Source organism: Ambystoma mexicanum, chromosome 8 (assembly GCF_040938575.1).
Source record: "Ambystoma mexicanum isolate Mex_15411 chromosome 8, UKY_AmexF1_1, whole genome shotgun sequence".
NCBI classification, from domain to species: domain Eukaryota; kingdom Metazoa; phylum Chordata; class Amphibia; order Caudata; family Ambystomatidae; genus Ambystoma; species Ambystoma mexicanum.
Genome location: NC_090929.1, coordinates 184,869,411 through 184,885,524, shown reverse-complemented (window position 1 = coordinate 184,885,524; position 16,114 = coordinate 184,869,411).

Genomic DNA, 16,114 nt, shown 5'->3' with positions numbered 1-16,114 from the left:
TCACATTTTTCTGCTGATGTCGTGAAGGTTCCTATCTTATTGTTGTTATTTATCAAGTAAGCTCTGTCTTCTGGCTGACTGTTACTGCTAAATTTGATCTTACATTTACTATGTTCAGCTCTGATTCCGATCCTTTGATCGAATATTGTGATAGATCCATCAGATCTGCTGAGGTCGCCGATACTGCCACAGTTTTCGCACTTGAATTACGTTCCTCCTGGAAGTTATTGGCTATAGTAACTACGATCTTTATCGGATCGAAAACGTAGTCTTTGTTGTCTTGGTGCCGGAATAGGGAGTTGTTTAGTTTTGCCAAATTTAATGTTTTTACTTGTGAGAGTATCTCTTTCAATTGACCATCATTGTCACGCTGTTACAGCGCTGGTCTCTTTGGCAGCGCCACCGATTGTGCAGAGTAATACGCTCCAACCTGTCCAAGATGGCTGTGGATGTCCGCACAGTAACTGCAGACAACGGGATAGACTATGCACGCTCCTCAGAGACGCAGATGGCTGGTCACATGATCCCATTTAGGGAAGGAAGTACGGCTACCCGCCGCGTCGCTACTGCTGATTTCGGCGCTCAGTAAGTTTCGCTACTAGGTTGCCCTTCACTGACTTATGTGAATTCTTATTTCTGTAAAACCTCTGCTTATTTACTCTCCTTTCTATCTAGACTCTCCTCTTCTCTCTCATCTCGGTTTTGCTCAGAGTCCCGTATTTCCTCGGCAAGTCTCCCGCTCCCAACATCCACTTTGACTGGCCGCACTCTCGACATTCCCATCCAAAGTAAGTTAGCATTCTTTCTAATACCCGCTCTCTGCACCACTTTGCCTATATTACTCTGGCAGAAAATATCTCTCTTTTCCCTAAGGGTGGGCTGGTGCTACTTTCTGGACCTAAATACTGGAAACCGGTGTTCCCGATCAAACCTCCTCCAGTAAGTGTCAGACTACTGCTCCTTCTGCAATATTTCAGTCTAATCCTCACTGTTGAATTTTTACCTGTCTTGTGTCTAACTCCCAGACTCCATCTTCAATACGAGTGCCAGTTACTCCGAAGACCTCGTCCCGATTATCCGTGAGCAACATCGTCCAGGGTTTTCTTCCCCAGAGGGTTTCCCTGGGGGGTTTTGCTCCTTCCCGCTCTGGCATATTATCATTTCCGGAGAGGGGAGAGTAGAGCTATCCGGGGGAACTTTCATTTCAGCATTTGCATCCTTCATGGGAAGTCGCTGTCAGATCAGGTTAGTGACACTTTTGAGATTAAATGTTGTTACTAAATTAACCAGATGATAACAGATAGCGACGCCCGTTAAAAAACTTAGGAACTACACTTGAGCTTCCAGCATTTCCCATGGAGCAACAAATGCAGCAGCTCATGGCTGCGATGCAAGCCATGTCTATCGAGGTACAGTCTCTTAAACAAGACAATGCCCAACTTAAGCAACAGGTCGCTAGAGCTTTCTCCGAGACCCCTCCAGCCACTTTACAAATGGGTAAATTTGATGGGGATCCCCACAAGTTGAAGGAATTTCTGGATAGTTGTACCGTCCAGTTTACCTTCAAGTCCCGGTTTTTTCCCACGGACAAAGACAAGGTGGGGTTCTTAATCTCTCACTTGACCGGTCCTGCATTAGCCTGGGCCACCCCGTTGGTCACCTCTGGCAATGCCATTCTCGATTCTTATCCAGCCTTTACTAATAGTCTAAAGTCAATGTTTAGCCGACAGGAAGTCACGGTTACCACTCAGGAAAGACTACTTGATTTAAAACAGGGATCTAAAGACCTTATGTCCTACATCACTCAATTTAAACAATTATCCACCGAGACGGGATGGCCTGATGATGGTCTTCTCACGCGCTTCCATCGAGGACTTTCTGAGGATCTTAAAGATGAAGTTACTAAAGTTCCTTGCCCGGCCAATCTGGCAGATATGATTACGCTCACAATGCAGATAGACTATCGTCTGCACGAACGCTCTTATGAGAAGAGGAAGGGAAAGAGTGTCCGGTCAATGCCAGAATATCATTCTTCTAATAACAAGCCTTCATCAGGGGACGAACCGATGCAAATCGGATCGGTTCGAGGCCCTCTTTCTGGTGTTGAGAGAGAAAGACGGAAGACCCTTGGCCTATGCATGTATTGTGGGTCCTCTTCACACATTCTATGTGATTGCCCCTTAGCCCCACCTCGTCGTGCACCAATCACGGTTCAGGGAAACGCCAAAGTCCTGCCGTAAAGGGGAAGATGGTAGGATTACAGACACTGGATTCCCCACAAAAATTTGGATTATCTTTAGAACCACCCTCTGATAACCAGACTATGGTAGTTCTCTCCCTTACAATATTGTTACCAGACAGGACATTAAGGGGTATACCTGCTTTGGTTGATTGCGGGGCAGCAGGGAACTTTTTGGACGATCGATGGGCTGCGGAAAGAGGTATAGCTAGATAAACTAAATCTTCGATCACTTCTATACAAGGGGTAGATGGTAATCCTTTAAGCTCCGGACCCATACGTGAACAGACCAGAACAGTCACCTGCATGATCGCTTCCCACAGAGAGTCTATAGTGTTCGATCTGATCAAGACTGCCCACTTCCCAGTTATTTTAGGCCTTCCCTGGCTGCGGGTCCACAACCCATACATTAATTGGACAGCTGGTACTTTATTTTTAGGCTCAGAACATTGTGTAAATAATTGTCTTTCTCAAGACACAGTTGGAGTTCACATCCCTTCGGAGATGGTTAGTCCTCTCTCGGCACCTCTGGTCAGCCAACTCGGACTTATCCCAGAATGTCATCAATCCTTTGAAACAGTGTTTGCTACACCCGAATATCCAACGCTACCCCCTCATCGGAGAGATGACTGCCATATAGACTTATTACCTGACACTTCTCTACCATTTGGACGTATGTATGTACTATCTCTGCGAGAAAAGAAGGCCCTCAAAGAATACCTACATGCCAACATCCAGAATGGACTCATAACAGAATCCAAATCTCCGGCAGGAGCCTCACTATTTTTTATTCCAAAGAAAGAATCAGAAGAACTTAGACCCTGCATTGACTATCGTGGCCTTAATAAGATCACTGTGCACGATAAATATCCGATGCCATTAATAACAGACATACTTGAAGCAGTTCAGGGGGCTTCTGTCTACACAAAGCTGGATCTCCGAGGAGCGTACCATTTGATACAGATAGCCCCGGGAGACGAGTGGAAAACAGCCTTTCGGACACCGTTTGGCCATCATGAATATCGAGTTATGCCCTTCGGCCTTGTTAACGCTCCCGCTGTATTCCAGCGCTTCATGGATCATCTGTTTGCTGACATCCTCCTTCATTTTGTTGTCATATATCTGGACGATATTCTGATCTTTTCCTCAAACAAGGAAGAACATATTCGTCATGTTAACATAGTTCTAGATTACCTACAGTCCAACCTCTTGTACTGCAAAGCTGAGAAGTGTGCCTTCCATCAAGATAGTGTTACCTATTTAGGTTTTGTACTGTCTGCACAAGGAATCTCCATGGATCCCAAGAAAGTTTCTGCGGTATTGGACTGGCCTTCTCCGACCAATATCAAGGACATACAACGTTTTCTTGGCTTCGCGAATTTCTATCGGAAATTCATTCCTAATTTCTCCCAGATCATCCTTCCCATCACCAAGCTACTAAAGAAGGGAGTGGTTTTTGCATGGGATAATCAAGCCCAAGAAGCCTTTGAAACCCTAAAAAATGTATTCACATCGGCATCCGTATTATTGACTCCAGACCAGTCACGACAATTCATCGTAGAAACGGATGCCTCCCACCATGCATTAGGGGCCGTACTTCTACAAAGTTCGGATGAAGGCGAAGAAAGACCAGTGGCATATTTATCTAAAACCTTCAACCCTTCGGAAATAAACTACTCGGTGCTTGAGAAGGAGCTTTTAGCTATAAAGAGGGCATTTGAAGAATGGAGACACCTTCTCGTAGGGTCACCCTTTCCGGTCAAGGTCCGTACTGATCATCATAACCTTAAAGTTCTTCAGCAAGCCCAGACTACCAATAGCAGACAAGCAAGATGGGCCCATTTCTTCCTACCATTCCGTATTGAATTCACGTTCCTAGCGGGAAGTCAAAATCTCCGGGCGGACGCCCTTTCTCGAAAAGACATACCCACTCACCACTTTCATTCTGAAACACTATTCCCAAAAGCTCAATTCATTGCAGTGCTTACCGAATTTCTTCAAAGGTTACAGCAAGACACAACTCAACATTTGCAATTTTGTGAGGACCTAGTAACATCACACCATCTCACAAAGGACAGAGTGTATTACTTCTTTGGGGAACGAGTCCTTGTCCCTACACCTTCCCTGCAAAAGGAAGTTCTACAAATGTGCCATGACTCTCGGGCAGCTGGACATCGCGGCTATCATACTACCCTCGAGTTGATCAAGCGACATTTCTGGTGGCCCACCTTATGCTCTGACGTAAGGGATTACATAGCATCATGCACTGTATGTATACAATCTAAATCTTCTCGATCTCCACCATTTGGTTTGCTGGCTCGCATGCTTATCCCGGATAGAGCCTGGCAAATGATTTCCACTGATTTTATTGTGGATCTTCCTTCTTCCTCCAAAAACACAACCGTTATGGTCACTATTGACTATTTTTCCAAACTGGCACATTTCACCCCATTAATAAAGATCCCGGGAGCATTCCACATGGCCAAGCTGTTTATAAAAGAGATATTTTCCCGACATGGCTTACAAGACACCATAGTGTCAGATCGAGGCCCTCAATATACTTCTTGCTTTTGGAAAGAAGTCTGTCACACACTGGGAATCAAGAGAGCTCTTAGCTCAGGTTACCACCCCCACACCAAGGGTCAGACCGAACGCCTCAACCAGACTCTAGAATGTTAGCTGCAGTGTTTTATCTCAGCGGCTCAGGACAATTGGGTCGATCTACATCCAATAGCAGAATTCGCCTACAACAACTCCACTTACACTGCATTAAAGACTAGTCCTTTCCACTGTTCATATGGTTATCATCCTTCTTTTGCGCATACAGTTTCCTCACCCTCCACCAGTTGCCCAGGTGTCGAGGATCTGATATCGAACATACAGAATGGACATCAAATCGCCCGTTTGTCTCTCCAAGCGGCACAAGAACGAACCAAACGGTTTGCTGATCGTCACCGCCGTGAGATGCCACAGTAAAGGTGGGAGATTCGGTCTGGCTATCCTCACGATTCCTCCCAAGACATTTAACTCCATCCAAATTATCTCCAAAATTCTTTGGCCCTTTCAAGGTGAGAGAATTAGTAGGGACTGCTGCTGTTCGCCTAGCATTACCCCTATCATGGTTTCATATGCATCCAGTATTTCATATCTCTCAGATCAAGATGTCAGTAAATGATCGCTTTCTACGTTCTAACAAGGCACATCCTCCCCCGATTATGACAAACACCGGCCCAGAATATGAGGTGGCCAGTATCTGTGATTCCCGCTATTATAGGGGCTGCCTGCAATTTCTGGTAGACTGGAAAGGGTACTCCCCTGCTGAGAGAACTTGGGAACCTGCTGCAGGTATTCATGCCCCTAGACTTATACAGCAATTTTTTCGGTTCCACCCAGGAAAACCGGGCTCACCCCCCTTGAGGAGTGGGTATACTGTCACGCTGTTACGGCGCTGGTCTCTTTGGCAGCGCCGCCGATTGTGCGGAGTAATATGCTCCAACCTGTCCAAGATGGCCGTGGATGTCCGCACAGTAACTGCAGACAACGGGATAGACTATGCACGCTCCCCAGAGACGCAGATGGCTGGTCATGTGATCCCATTTAGGGAAGGAAGTACGGCTACCCGCCGCGTCGTTACTGCTGATTTCGGTGCTCCGTAAGTTTCGCTACTAGGTTGCCCTTCACTGACTTATGTGAATTCTTATTTCTGTAAAACCTCTGCTTATTTACTCTCATTTCTATCCAGACTCTCCTCTTCTCTCTCATCTCGGTTTTGCTCAGAGTCCCGTATTTCCTCGGCAAGTCTCCCGCTCCCAACATCCACTTTGACTGGCCGCACTCTCGACATTCCCATCCAAAGTAAGTTAGCATTCTTTCTAATACCCGCTCTCTGCACCACTTTCCCTATATTACTCTGGCAGAAAATATCTCTCTTTTCCCTAAGGGTGGGCTGGTGCTACATTCTGGACCTAAATACTGGAAACTGGTGTTCCCGATCAAACCTCCTCCAGTAAGTGTCAGACTACTGCTCCTTCTGCAATATTTCAGTCTAATCCTCACTGTTGAATTCTTACCTGTCTTGTGTCTAACTCCCAGACTCCATCTTCAATACGAGTGCCAGTTACTCCGAAGACCTCGTCCCGATTATCTGTGAGCAACATCGTCCAGGGTTTTCTTCCCCAGAGGGTTTCCCTGGGGGGTTTTGCTCCTTCCTGCTCTGGCATATTATCATTTCCGGAGAGGGGAGAGTAGAGCTATCCGGGGGAACTTTCATTTCAGCATTTGCATCCTTCATGGGAAGTCGCTGTCAGATCAGGTTAGTGACACATTTGAGATTAAATGTTGTTACTAAGTTAACCAGATTATAACAATCATTTCTCGTTATCGATTTTTGTGTTACAAGAGACTGCAAGTTTTTTTTTTAAATAACCAGTGGATAGGTATCATCGTTTATCTGATTTGAGGTTTTCTCCGTATTAGAGTTTTCACTGTTTTGAGATTTTGTATCCTTTTGTTTATTTGATTAAAAGTAAATACATCTGGTTGTTGCATTGATGTTTGCATAAGATGGATTTTGAGCAGACTTCTCGAAATAGTTTTTCAGGATTTTCTCTTTTGTTACTGCTGAACGTGCAGTCCTTCTGGATTTCAAAGTAGATTTCAGTGCATCAGTTATGGTGTCGGTAGCTTCTTCATATGAAGCATTGTGTATCTATACTGTATCAATGTACTTTGTCTCCCAGCGCGTCTGGGTGGCAACGGATGACGTTACTAAGTTGTTTAAATCTTTGTTGCCCACATCAGCTAAATTTGACTTGTGTATTTGTTCTCTCTCTACATTTACCTGTGAAGCCACTTCTTTTGTATTTTCCAGGGCTGTTATGTACCCCTCTATATAAATCAACTTTGTATACATCATAGCAATCAGTGTTGTATGATCTTTCAGCGTATCGTTGATGCCCTCATACAATTTGGTAAACGGGGCCAAAGCAATCGTCCTTGCCGACATTATTGCAAAAATATCTGGGTTTTTTGTCGGGGTTTCCTTGTCCATAGCAAAGGGGGTTGTTACTGATTTTCTTCTTGATAAGGAGGATTTCGACCTTTGTTCTATTTACGGCAATGGCGTACTCGCAGTATAAGTTGGAATATTAGTCGCCCGGTTATGTTCACCCCCGACATCACTGCAGACCCTCGGGTTCTTAGTGGGGCTATGTGGTCAGGGTACACTGAGTACAGTGCACCCCAGTTGAGGGTTGCTCCGGGAGCAGGAGGAGGTCTGTCCCCTGTCTCTGCCCCAGTGATCCCCGAGAAATGCTGTGACGGTTGCAAGAGGAGGGCGCACTGGTGGTCAATATTCTTCCACCACGCAGACATGTTGCAACTGTAGCCAGGTGTCAGTGACATCCTTCAACAGAGTGGAGAGATACCTGACCCCGGGGAATTCCCAGCCAACCTGAAGCCAGTGATGGGGCCTCATTACAAGTATGGCGGTAAGACAACAGTGCTGTTACCGTCATACTAGGAGTTCTGCTCGCGGGTGCCCTTGCAGCCACCAGGTCTGACCTGGTGGCCATACTAGCACCCGTGAGAAGAACATGATGGTAGCACCGGTACCGTTATTATTAACGGTACCGGTGCTACCACCCTCCCCATTCCCATTGAGCCCCATGGGGCTCAATGGGAATGGGGATGTACCGGGCCCGGCACCCGCAAAAGGGCAATTACCGGGTCCGACTGGGTCGGAATAGCCTGGTAATTGCCCATTTGCGGGTGCCGGACCCAGATGCGAATTTGGAGGTAGCATTGCCAGTAAAACCGGCAAGGCTACTTCCAACCTCGTAATGAGGCCCATGGTGCACCAATTCGTGGTAATGTGCCCTGTTCGAGCAGTATGTGCCTGTGTAGTGGTCCTGCATGCGGATACAATGTCTTGGCTAACCAACCTGCCCACTGTGTTAAATCCCTACCTGTTCACCTCTCGATGGTATCATGCTCCCTTGCAGTCACTTTTCGAAGTACTCTGCAACTTTCACATAGGGTACTTGTTGGCTATCAATCTCGTCACTACACTAATCCTTGGATGGAGTCAACCACCTGCTTAGTGCTGCATTCGAAAATACCCCACTAAGAGAAGACCGGATCCAATCATGCTGGTGGACACTACCATCTTTACACCCTCCATGTGCTGTGCCCTGAACAGAAGGAGCTGGGCCCCCCGAGGGATGCAGGGGAGTCGGTCCTCTGTACGCCACATTTCCTGCACATGTCGCTACACATGGATGCAGCACTGGCCTCTTCCCATGTTGACGAGGAGAGGAAATTACTGACGGGCCCATTGGTCAGTACTCACCCTCGAAAACTAGCAATACAAGATAGCTGCACCATGCAAGGACAGAGTGCAGGTTTCACATACTCCGGCAAGGTTCAATAATCAGGACTCAGTAAATTGGCAAAGGGAAGTCCGTTTAATGATACATATATCAGCTTATGGAAATCAGCAGCATCACGAACACCTGCCTCACCCCGACTTCCTCGAACATTAGTCAAACAGCCTCTTTTATGGGCAAAATCCATGATCATTAACGTCTAATTCTACAAAAAATCATCATGCAATACAATTGGTTGGGAAAGGTAACTTAAGTATAGGTGCTAAATCTGTATATGGAAATAATGCAAGTGGATTGGATAACTCTTATCGGGTGGACGTCTACGCCCTTCCCTCTACACCACACGTGATTGACGTCACTACAAGTACGACGTCTCATTGGTTACAGTGTCTATAGGACCCTAGATTACATGGTCCCCTGTGATTGGGCAAGTTACACCCCTAAACATAAATCTCCATTTTAATTGGCAGCTTTAGAGTAGACACCCAGGTGCCTAGTGTCCCAAGATTCACCGTTCCTCCCTTCCATCAATCAGTGTTTTAGGGCTGTGTGTCAATTAGTTGGCCGGGTATGGCCTGGGATCTGTAGTCTCTTATCAGGAAAAGTTATGGTACCCCCTGGTTCTGGATGACATCAGGCGGTGGTACATCTTCGCACCTGTCTGGTCACGTGTTGGTTCACCGTGAATCTGCTTCATGTTTCCAACCTTTTGTGCATTCAATTCTGTGTGCGCTTGGCCACCTGCATGGGCCTCTCTTATCTTGACCTTCACAGGCGGGCTGGTATTCTCTGTAGTTGGAGTCTCGTGAGCTCATGCTCACCTCCCCTTCTCTGGTTGACCTAGATCTCCCTGGCATAAGCCTCTCTTTGTTGAGTTTCGATTCCGCTCCTTCTCTGGTCTTTGCTGGGTTTCTAAACTCGGCCTGTCAGGCCTTTGGCTGCCTGGTTACATTTCTGCTTTCAAAAAAAGGAGTTGCACATGTAAATTGTGCAGTATTGAGGTAGATATATGGTTGGCGCTTGCCGCTCTACTCTTCTACTAAGCATTGAAAGCAGTATCGATTTCTTAGCCTCTTTCATTTCAAGCTTATTTACACACATTCAACAGGACGGTTGCTTCCTTCTTGTTTTATGGCACCATTCTCTTACATTTTAACAGTGTCTCTCCCCTGCATCCATTATCATTATCCTTGCAGTTATTAGTATTGGCATTTGTGCTTTCAGTAGCCAATTCTGTTTGTTCTCGGGGCTGCTCGGGCCCTTGGTTTATTTTCATTGGCCTTCCATTAAGGCTTTAGGGGTCTCCTCGTGGACCGTGTGCAGGTATTCCTCATTTCGTATCAGTGGCTGGTATGGCTGTCTAATAGGGTATCATGCTGCCCAGGATTGTCGCGTTATGGCTGCTTCAACCGATATTGATCTCCTTACGTACGAGGGGCAGAGTCCCAGTGTGGCTCTCTGTTGGTTCATTTGCTCCTCATACATCACGTACCATGGCGAGTTGTCATGATCTCTGCTTCCAAAAGGTCAGGGTTTTCCCAACTCCCTTGGAAGCAGATCCATAACCCAGGTTCCGAGTGCCAACCAGTCCCAATTGGGACCTTTTGGACCCAGTCCTGGCGCCAGTGGCACCAGGCTCATAAATATGCCCAGTCCCAGCGCTGGAAGCGCCGGGCTCATAATGCTTGGGTGGACTTACCTGCAGCAGACCATGCTGCTTACTTGCCTGCCAGTTGAGCCTCTGATCCTCTTCTGTTTGGAACTACTTTTCCTGTTGGGTGGGGCAGGAGCCACTCCCTAGATTCAGAACACTGGAACTCTTCTGGAAGGCAGGAACTCTTTTCTTACCTAGGCGTGGCTGTGGAAGGAGACACCTAAGCACTACAGGAGGCTATTTAAACCACACCCGATGGATGAATCTTGCTTTGCGTTATTCTGCATCCTCTGCAGCAGAACGCTCATCGTGTCTTCTGCATCTGATCCTGGGCCTAAGGAAAAAGGCTTACCATCCTGAATCCAGTCTTCAGCAACACCTATAAAGACAAGAAAGAACAGGTTAGCATTACGGTCTTCAGTGACAGCTCTTCACTTACCTGGTCCTTCGGCTGTCACCAACGCCTCGCGCTGCATTCCGGCATCTGAAAGACAAAGGCTTATCTACTCTTCGTGCGCTCCAGAGGTCTTCACACTGCATTCCGGCATCTGAAAGACAAAAGCTTACCAACTCTTCGCACGCTCCAGAGGCCTTCGGCGCTGCATCCCGCATCTGAAAGACAAAACAAGGTGCGTTTAAAGACATTGGGGAACTTTAATACTCACGTGCCATTACTCCTTTCCACATCTAACCCAGTGGGTATTCCGGCACCCTGCAGCCGCTCCGAACTTGTACCTGCAAAATAAAAAGACAGTTAGAGCGCATCGTGAAGCAGGCAACAAGCGCTTACTTACGTGCTTCCAGGCGCTTCTATTCATCACACGGGCTCCATCTTCAACTCACTTCAGCCTGTCATCCGCCATCGCCGGAACCCTGCAAAACAAGAAACATCATTACTAAAGACTTTAAAGACATTAGAATTACTCGAAACTTACCGTTCGTGCAGTAAACGACTGACAGCAGTCCTCTGAAGTCAAGAGGCCTGCTCCCCTTATCCAGTGAAGAAACTGGTTACAGCACCCTGCCCCGAGGCAGATGGAGAGCACGGCGTTCACTTACCTAAGGTGAGAGCGTTAACCTTTGGGGTTATACAGGAGAAGAGAAAGGGAAGAAGAGAGAGACATTCAATAACCCAGTTCCTTAATCCCATATTTTCTATCTGCAGACATCTTACCCTTCAAGTCAGACATACAGTGCACAGAGGTCCAGCCCAAAGAGCCAGCCGTGTGTTACACATCACCTTTGCAGATACGGTATACGCCCAGTCAAGACCGGCGCCTCTACGGGAATCAGGTGAGCGTTACACGAGTACCTTACTGGCAACTTGCAATGGGGTGCAGGGGTGCGGGTCATATCTGGGACCTCCTTTACACTCCCCCCTCTGGTCGGTTCATCGACCACTCCTACTTCCTCCTTTATATTCAGTTTCTTTGATTCCTCAGCTTCTTGCTCATCGTCTCCTGGGTTTACACAAGAAGGCGTGAAAGTATGAAATTTTGGTGTCCATATCTTTATCACCCCTTTCAAGCTTCCTGCTGTTCTCACATGCTCATCTTTGTTCCAGGTCATCAACTGGCATTGTCCATTTGGACTGCAGTAAATCCGTTTGCCTTCGTACCTTCTTCGTTTCTTGGGATAAGTGTTTTTTTTCCCTTCTGGTGCAAATTCACTGGCCTTCACAAAGTCCTTTATCTCCTCATCTGTCAGGTCTCTGGGCTTCCAGCCTGGCTCGAAATCGACCATAGTTTTCATCCCAATGGCCTTCTTTGCTATTTTATGGCACTGTGTGATGATTATCTTGATAACACAATCATTGCTAGCAAAGCTCCCAGGAACTTGAATATATCTGCCATCCATTGCGGGACCCATGAGAATAGGTACCCAAACCAGCTGTCATCACCCACTTCATCTGTCTCATCGGTCATTTGGTTTTTCAGGGTTGTTAACATGTCTATGGCCTCTGTGAGGGTTCCATTTTCTTCGTCGTGTGATGGTATAAATGTGCAACATGATTCTCCAATTTTTGCGCAAACACCTCCATCCATTGCAGTGATCATGTCAAGCACATATCTGTTCTGGAGGGTCACCAGTCTGACTGCTCTCAGCTCTTCTTTGATTGCATTGAATCCTTTAATTGTGGTGTTGATGGTCTGCAGTAACTCCAATCTCGTTATCTGCAACCACTTGGTGTTTGCACCAACTTGGATATGCGGCAAGAGTATTGTTGTAAATACTGATGAAGTTAGGCTGAACAGCCTTTGTTCGTAGGGAATGGCATAAAATGTGTCCTCTGATTTGGCGGAGAAGTAATTCTCTCTCTTCATCCTTGACATTAGTTCCACAGACCTCCTTTTCCTCATTTGAGCATCTGCTTTCGGGAAACTGTCCAAATTCAGTTCATTTTTTGGAATCACTAGTGCTGGAACGTGAACGTTCACCAGTGTGCATATGCCTCTCCAGTTCCTCGGTAGCGTTATGTATGCCTTGGATCCACAAGCCCAATAGTGGTCCATCAGGACTGCAGTCCCTTGCGACATCCCTGGGGCTTCGCATATTCACCCGCAGTTTTGATTCTCCCCCATTTTCCTCGTGCCATTACTTCTAAAGCACAGTTTCGGGTTTTCCAGCGGTACTATCTGCAAGGGTCCTCCTCTGTCTTCGACCCATGTCAACAACTTTACCAATTTTGGCCACAATGGTCTGCATAGTCTCTGTGAGTTCTCTATTGCTTCTTTGCAGGCTCCAAGGACCATCCAAGCTCGGCAGATTACTACTCCTTCTTCCCATCCGTCTGGGGACACTACTGATCCCCAGATCTGCATTTGTCCTCGGTTCTTCCATATTTGAGCTTCTTCTGCCATTTTACGTTGGACTTTCAATCTTGAGTTTATTTCCCACCTTATTCCTGATCCCTTGACGTCAGGGTTTTGATGATTCTTGGTGTGCGCCCTGTTTCTTGTTTTGATGTCCTGGACATATCTGTCTTCATCAGGGTTGTCCTTTTCCTTGGCCCATATCAACGAGGCGTCTCTCCCCATGAATTTTCCTCTGGTATTACACATTGCCACATGTGACATGCAGTGTGCTATGGGGACATCTATTTCTACAGCCACAAATATTTTGGACTTGCCCATGCTGTACGGCAGGAGTGCACAGACGAAACATTCTCCTTCTGATTGACTTCGTCCAACTTCCTTCATGGGCTGGTACCATATGTTATTTCCAAGATGGGCCGTGCTGTCCAAGTAATCGTTTAACTCGTTATCAGTTTCATATGGACTTCTCTTGATCCTTAGCATTTTTCTGTGGTTGGCTATCACTATGTCTCTGAATGAGTCTGTACTGCTCTTTCGTTCAGGCAGACTCTCAGGCGTTATCCTTGGAGGAGCAGGTTTAATTTCTTGCCCTGGAGTAATAGGTGGAGGTTTTGCACTTCTTTTCCTTCCCTCCTGCATTATTTTGTAGACCTCCTCCCACCGCATGTGATTTATCATCCTTCCAACACGTGGCTGTGTCGTAGGCTCGGTAGTTACTTCTGGCGTTGGAGCTGGTGTGCTCGCTATCGCAGTTGTGGTTGTTGTCTTGCTCAGCTCTTCCTGTAGCTTCTTTGCTCTAAGTATGAGTGGAAACACATACTCAACCACCGCATGTGTTTTTTCAGTGAGTCCTTTCGTTGCTTCCTCTGTTCTATTGAGTGATTTTGCTATTTCACTTCAATTCGGTTTCTCATGTTGCTCCCTGCTTTCTGGAACTGCTTGTTCCACAGGTGATTTCTCTCTTTCAGTTGGTTTGGCCAGCGGTTTCGTAGCCATTGACACTTGCCCTTATTCGTGTGCACTCAGTGTATGGGTGCGTGCCGTGGACAGTGCTATGCTATCATTCATTCTGTGCTGACCCTGTCTCCAGCCTTTCTCACCATTCATTACTTCAAGTGTATGCGTGTTACTGCTAATTACATTCAACTGTAAATCGTTTGCTTTATCATCAGTTTTTCTTGGAACGGGGATGACAATATAAGGTCTGGGTGCTTTTGTGGGCCCCAGATGTTCATTACCTGGTGGATGCACAGACATTGGGATGCTTCGTGCATCAATAAAAAATGCAGTTGTAATAGTTAACGATAAAAATACTACAATAACCACAATGCATATACATATGACGGCCTTGAAAGACAGTTTACAGCATCTCCTTCCGGGAAACCGGGGGCGCCCTTCCGCTGGTGGCACAACTAAGTTACTGTTTTGGGCCCCCATTTCAATCAAGTCCATAGTCCACTATTTATTTATTTCTTCGTTCTGATCTCGTTTTTCAAAGTTCAGCAAATACTAAAGTGACATGTGCTGTTCAATGTCCCCCCTCTTGCGAGTGATGATGATAGTTTCTGAGTATGGAGTACAGTTCCTTTGCTAGACTATGAGAAAAGGTTAGACTACCGTTTTCAGCACATCACATTCATCCTGCATTTGTTGTGGGAACCGCATTCCCAGGGCACTCTTTCAACTTGTCATGGCCCTGAGGATATGCAGGACAATGTTTTCAGTGACACCATGAAAGATGGATTCGCTACAAATCACGCAAAAATAAAATATTGAAAAAATAAAAATAAAAATAAAAGTGAACATATGAAAAGGTAGGAAAAAATAAGAAAAAGGTTAAAAAAGGTAAACACGGCAGTGAAGTTCGTGTCTCTGTTCCTTTCACTTGGTCGTTCGAGGTCGAGTTGATGAACAGTCTCTCTCTCACCCATTTATTCTCCTGCGCGATAATGTTGAACAAATAGAAAACACAAAACAAGAAAAATAAGAACGGATGTAGTTATCCTTGTTTCTGCTCTTTTCGATCTGTACTATGTTGGAAGCATGAAGAACTGTGTCTTTGTTTTCTTGCCTTGTCCCCGGCTGGGGATGATGAAAAAGTTTATTTTGGAACGCCCCCTTCTAAGGCTCTTCTTAGCAGTGGATGTCCATAGTTGCTTCTGAGTTGTGATGCAATAGCTCTTAGGAGCCTGTTCAATTGGGCATTCTTTGCTGGATCATTAAGAAAGGCAGGCACATCAATGTTGCGGGGTCTGCCCACTAGTTCTGGAAAGTTTTCAATGAGATGAAAGAAAACACGAAAAGCATAACAACTGTCTTCAGGTGTATATGACATTTGTTCTGGTTCTTTGGCTCTAAAGTCACAGGCCTTTTCTTGCAGTGTGATCAGTTGTATTTTTTTTTCTTTTTTCTTTTTTTTTTTATCTGTCCCTCGTCGACTAGTCTCACTGAAATCTCCTCAGGAATTCTCGCTGGAAATTGGACAGCTCTACCTGGAGCATGATGCCTTGGAGGAGTGCCCATGTGTGGGGTGTTGGCCGGATTCCTAAGAAAGGTGATGACGTCAATATCTGCAGGTCTCCCCACCATTTCCGGATAGTCTGTGACTAATCGAAATAAAACGTTGTGTGCCAGCTGTGTATCCTCAGGTGATAGGGACATTTGCCTCATTTGCTGGGGCCTAATCACAGTCCCTTCTTTTGATGCAAACAAGTTTTGCACTTTCCTGCTGCGTTAGTTGCAACCACGTGGTTCAGCTTGTATCACACTTGGTTGAGAAAGTAATTGTTTTTTGGATCTCTAATGAATGTCAATGTATCTGTAGTTCTCCCGATAAGTCCTGGACATTCTTCGATAATGCAGAAGAACAAGGTATATGTGATCTCGTCAATGATTACTTGTGGTGGAAGCATCTGTGTCTTTTCCGCTGTGTTCGGGTAGTGTAATGAAAGTTTCTGTTATGGCAATCAGTAGTTGTCGGATTATTTTCTTGTTTGCAGGGTCTTGAATGAATTCAGTA